The following is a 5762-nucleotide window of genomic DNA, read 5'->3' as shown; positions in this document are numbered from 1 at the left end:
GCTCCTCCCTCCGTCGGCTCAACCGTGAGCCGCCATCATGGCTGTGGCCTGGGTCCTGCCTGGCTCCTCCTGCTCCCTCTTGGCTTCTTCCTGGCTCCTCCCTCCATCAGCTCCACCCTGGACTTTGGTTGTCGTCCTCCTCCCGGGTGTCCGTCCTCTGCCAGAGCCTCCACTTGTCTTGCCAGCCTGCCTTCCTGCCAGCCCTTTGCCATCCCCTGTCACCATCCCACATCCAGTCCTTTGTCCTCCTCCTAAGTCCCCCTCTGTCCCTCCCTTTGTTGTTCCTGCGGCGCGAGGTCACCTGTCTGCCCCTCATTATTTGCCTTATTTAGTTCCCTCCTGAGTTCAGTTCTTTGTCTGGTGTCTTCCATGGTACCTTGTGTGTATTCCTGTCTTGGATAACCTGTCTTCGTGTGGATAATAATAAATAAATGTTTATATTCCTTCATCTTCGTCGTTCGCTTGTCGTCTTACACACGAGAGTGTATAATTACTAGGGCTGTCAATTAAATTTTTTTATCTAATTAATTACATGATGTGTCGATTTAATTAATCGCAAATTACATTTGGCTGTGAAAATACCCCCAAATGATTATTTAAAATTATTTTTGTGTTAAATGAGAAAGTGTTTAGAAGACCTTACAAATAGTAGCTTTAGAAAGAAATATTTTTTGATTCAACATAAAACTTATTACACATAAACACAGTGGCCTAACATAAACCATGGAACATAGAAGGTGATTTGAGAAACATCTCAGATTTGTACGTTCATGCAATGGAAGTCATTGGTAACCAAAACAGCTTTGTTACCAACAGTCTTCAAAATACCTTCTTTTATGTTCCACAAAAGAACGTAAGTAATTCAGGTTTGAGTAAATGATGACATAATTAAAATTTTTTGGGGGTGAACTATCCCTTTAAAGTAGTTTTTTCCCCCTTTTTTTAATGAAATAATACTCTAAATAAGAAACTAAATCTGCCAGCAGGTGGCAGTAAATGTCTTTATGAGTCATTCATTCGATTCAAACAGCTGATTCATTCAGGAATGAAGTAAATGGCTCTCTTTATGAATGGGTCTTTGAATCACTGATTCATTCGCGCGGATTCATTCAGAAACTAAACACTGCTGCGTTGCTCACTAGGGGTGTGCAATACTGCAAATTTTGGTATCGATTCGATACCAACTAAATACAGGCCCAGTAAAGCCGATATTGATACCGATACCTTTTCCTTTTAAATACATACATTTAAATTACCAATTATACTTGAAAATTAACAATAACTGATGTTGATATGACAAAAATATTGTCTACATTCACCTTAAAGCTTTGTGGATATTCTTTGCCGTTCTGAAAGGACTTTGCAAGCAAAGAAGCCCAGAATATGAAAGCAATGCGTAAATTTTCATGTTAAGCATTTTACTCTCACAGAAAAGAGTTATAAAGAAAAAAACTTAAGGTGGTTTAATGCATTAAGAAAGTAATTTTAAAAGGCTAAACTCTGTATACATCTTTCTGATGATGCAAACTATATGCAGGCCAACAGCCTAGGATATGAACGCAAAGTGCAGGCATGTTAAGTGTTTTCCTCTGAAAACCATTATAAAGTAAACGAAAACGTTTAACGTGGCTTAATGTTTGAAGACAGTGATACTGTATAAAAAGGCCAAATTCGGTAAATTTAATGGATCTGGCTTGCAGTCTCACCCACTTCTAGCAATTTTTAGCTGTACAAAACAGCTCGTTTTGCAGCTTGATATTGCAAACCGGTGTTTCTTACCATATTATTTTAATGTATTGTCTTAATTATAAACACACAGCGTTGTAGCACAAACAATTTTACCGTTTATTGTACTTTGTTATTTTTCTCGTTATTTCCCTACCGTGCCTAATGAAGCGGAAGTCTCGCACATTCACAGAAAACAGCTTATTTCTGCATTGAAAAATAAGGTGGATAAGTTGGTGGTGTTACTACAGTAGTGAATTTCTACCGTTCCATCTCTCGCTGTAGCCAATAGTATCCACTTGCATTTGGCGCCGCTGAGTCACGTGATGGCATGACAACAAGACACTAAGGCAGGGGAGGAGCAGCAATGTTTGCATACGAGATGTGAAAAGAGCGGCATATGCACACACGGACATGTCTACTCTTTACTGAATGAATTAAAGGGGTCATATGATGCTTTTTTAAAGCTCATTATTTTGGGATCTTATCTATGCACAATCAGCTTGTAACACTCCAAAGAGAAAGGAAAACTTGAAATCGCATCATATGACCCCTTTAAGCAATGTATTAAGTGTAGAGGAGAGAAACTTAACCTAAAGTATCGATCTCATTAGGTTAGTATCGATCCGATACCAATACCAACGTTGGTATCGATATCGATATTAGGATCGATCTGCCCACTCCTATTGCTCACAGACGCACAGCAATTCTGCTGTGGCTTTATAGGTAATAATTGTTGCAAAACTGAGCAAAAACAGAAAATATTGTGTTTAAATTATAACACAATATTAACTTCTTATTTACTGAACTGTTGTATAAAATCACATTTGCACTCGTGTGATATTGTTCTCGCTGCTCTTGTGATATCGCTTATCATATGATATAAATATGAGACAAAAACTCATACAGGAGCATTTTTGCCTCAATATCTTGGGCATAACTGCATTTATGGAGTTGTTGCCCTGCATCATATTTGTCATAAGTCAACTGTATGAAATGTAAGATGACGTACAGGTCTGGGGGCGGGGCCAGCGCTTTAACTGCGTTAAAATATTTTAATCGTGTTATTTTTTCATAACTAATTAATTAAGTTAACGCGTTAAACTTACAGCCCTAATAATTACATTTATGTTGTGTATAAATTTCAGTTTACCGGCATTTAAGTGGGTTTGTTGCCGACTTTATTAACTCTGACTGGGTTATTTGAAAACGTTCTACAATTTTCTGCTTCATAAACATATTCACACATGGTTCAGTATCTTGCGTTGTTCTTTTTTCCCATCATAGTGTAAAAATATTGGAAAATATATTTATATTTTATATAAATAAAATATATTTATAATATATTATAAAGTCAAATAAAATGATATATTATAAAATATATTTATTTATATTTATACAAAACTGTTCAAAAGTTTGGGGACAGTAAGATTTTTTTTTGTTTTTTTACAAGTGTCTTATGCTCACCAAGGCTGCATTTATTTGATCAAAAATACAGTAAAAACAGTAATACTGTGAAATGTTAATACAATGTAAAATCACTGTTTTCTATTTGAATATGTATTTACATGTAATTTGTTCCTGTGATGGCCAGTCTTCAGTGTTACATGATCCTTCAGAAATCCTTCTAATATGCTGATTTGAAGTTCAAGAACATTTATTATTATTATCAATGTTGAAAACAGTTGTGCTGCTTAATATTTTTGTGGAAACCATAATGCATTTTTAATCAGGATATTTTGAAGAACAGAAAGTAAACAAAAAACAGTATTTATTTGAAATATACATTTTTATAGCATTATTAAAGTCTGTACTGTCACTTTTGATCATTTTAATGCATCCTTGCTGAATAAACAGGAAAAAACAGGAGAAAAAAACCTGACTAGATTAACACTAGTATATGCAGATTAGCCAGTCATAAGTTTATTTACAAAAAAAGTCTTAAAGGTTTCATTCCAAGGGTCACAGCGGGTGAAAATGGTCTGAACTAGCATCATAAGTGGACTTCAGAGGACAAAACATGCCACTTTATGCCACATAAAGCTGACAAATATCAATCATGACAACTTTACCTCACCTTTTCTCTTTTGCTCTAAAAGCTTCTCAAAGATTCTTTGACGTTTGTCACGTCAGAGCGATCCTGCAGACACACAGTGACAGTGACAGTCGCTCAGAGATCAATACTCTCTTAAGTGTGAATGCCTCCAGAAATCTAATTTTGTTCCATGGCCTTTGGTAATGTGAGTTTCTCTCTCACTGTATTGGAAGTGATAGAGAGAAGGTGAGAGAGTGAAGCTCAAAACATACGTTTATCTCTTACAGATGAGCTAGAGTGAGTACATGTCATTTTGAAAGCAGTGATATTTTGATTGATTTTCTCCAGATAATGATAAAAGTGATATTCCCATCACAGAGTTAGAGTGTGGAAAGGACTAGATTTGACGTACAGCTGTAGTCATGAGTTCATTAACCGGGAATGTTTGAATACAGAAACTTACACTAAGACTAGGCAGATGTAATAATAAGAGCGTGACCATATCTTAAACATTGGGGGAGGGGCAAAGGAGATTTAAGGGAATAACTCAATTAAATTAATTAAAATTAAATAAATAAAAGAACTACAATTTATTTTAATGCATTTGAACTATTTGCAAATAATATTTTAATTTTAAAATATGCACACATTCACTCTTAATCGTATGCCTAACATGCCAGAAATATTTGTGTTAATGTTTCTTGTCTCGCCACATTCACAAATAAAAATTACAAAAGCACATAATTACTACATCTAAAATGAAAACTGAAAATATAAAAAAATAAATATAAATATAAAACAAATTAAAAAATAATAAATATAATAGTATATAAATAATATTAAAAATTCAACAACAAAAAACTTTTTGAAAGTATTAAGATCATTAAGATGAATAAACTGTTTTCTTATCAATGCAATTTACAGTTGGGCACTTGTATAGACAGGAAGCACTGTAGAGTTCACATTAAAAAAAAAAAAGGATTATAGAAAGAATTAAAGAAAGAGTATTCTACCCCAAAGGACTTTGCTGTCATTTTAAGATCATCACAGGAGCAGGTATATTGCAGGAGAACAGCTTTTGATGTTCAGAGTGTGCAACATCAAACATAGTGGAAAAGTTCAGAAAGTCAGCGAAGTGTTTCTCAATTGTGTCCACACTGGTTTAGTTTGCTGCTAGTTCCTGGTTGTAGGCTTATAGTAGCAATTTCAGTATGTCTATCTTTAAAGTCAACATAAAATCTAAATGTATCCTATTAAACTGATTGAATACATTTTCCTGGTTTTATTGTGCATGCTTTTTCAGTGTATGTTATTCCAAAGAATATATAAAAAACATTTGTCTTTGTAATGTATATACTGTATGTGAAAACATTCTCCCCTACTTCCATTTCTGACTTAACTTAGGCCGAAAGGGGTTAAATAATGTTCACCAAGAGCAAAATAGCTATTTAGTCATTGTTTTGGGCTATTAAAATCTTGCCTATATGTAATGCAGTAATTTAATAACAATTACCATAATGCAATAATAGCAAATAGTGATAGATTTGAAAAAAGAACCATTCATTTGAGACCAGATGCTCTCTAGGGTGAATTTGACCTCTCAAAACTGAAAACTCAAAACACCGCCTTATTGAAGTGAAATTGTTTCCAAATGCTGTTGTAGGATCATTTCTATCTAATGACCAGAACGCGTTTAAACTGTGTGGCGTCAAGCATAGTGGACGGATAGTTAGATAGACGGACAGACAGACACTTTATTGCTTTATAATTTGGTGAAAACCTCGCGTTGTTGCCCGGGGCGAGCTGTGACGTTAACAGCATCAAAGCATGTTTGTTCAGATCTCAGTTCTGTCTCTGCCTCCTGTCAGGGAAAACTCCACCTTTGTTTTTGGCTGAGGTGAAACTCCAACACAATTACGTGTTTATCACTTTCTGGAAGGCTCGCTTTTGTTTGTTTTGTCTCCTGTATTCATTCTGTACGGGTCCTGTAGCAGAAATCTGG

The 5762-nt window shown here is 35.1% G+C and overlaps 1 protein-coding gene across 1 annotated transcript in view; it reads left to right on the top strand.

Moving 5' to 3' along the window:
* The window catches only part of LOC107719326 (ubiquitin carboxyl-terminal hydrolase 43-like), a 94794-nt gene that overhangs the window by 51106 nt on the left and 37926 nt on the right, over positions 1-5762 (top strand). The gene's annotated exons all lie outside the window — the stretch shown is intronic.

The sequence above is a fragment of the Sinocyclocheilus rhinocerous genome, unplaced genomic scaffold (assembly GCF_001515625.1).
Source record: "Sinocyclocheilus rhinocerous isolate Xijiao unplaced genomic scaffold, SAMN03320098_v1.1 scaffold1533, whole genome shotgun sequence".
Classification (NCBI taxonomy): domain Eukaryota; kingdom Metazoa; phylum Chordata; class Actinopteri; order Cypriniformes; family Cyprinidae; genus Sinocyclocheilus; species Sinocyclocheilus rhinocerous.
This window is presented reverse-complemented; position numbering and strand designations above follow the sequence as displayed.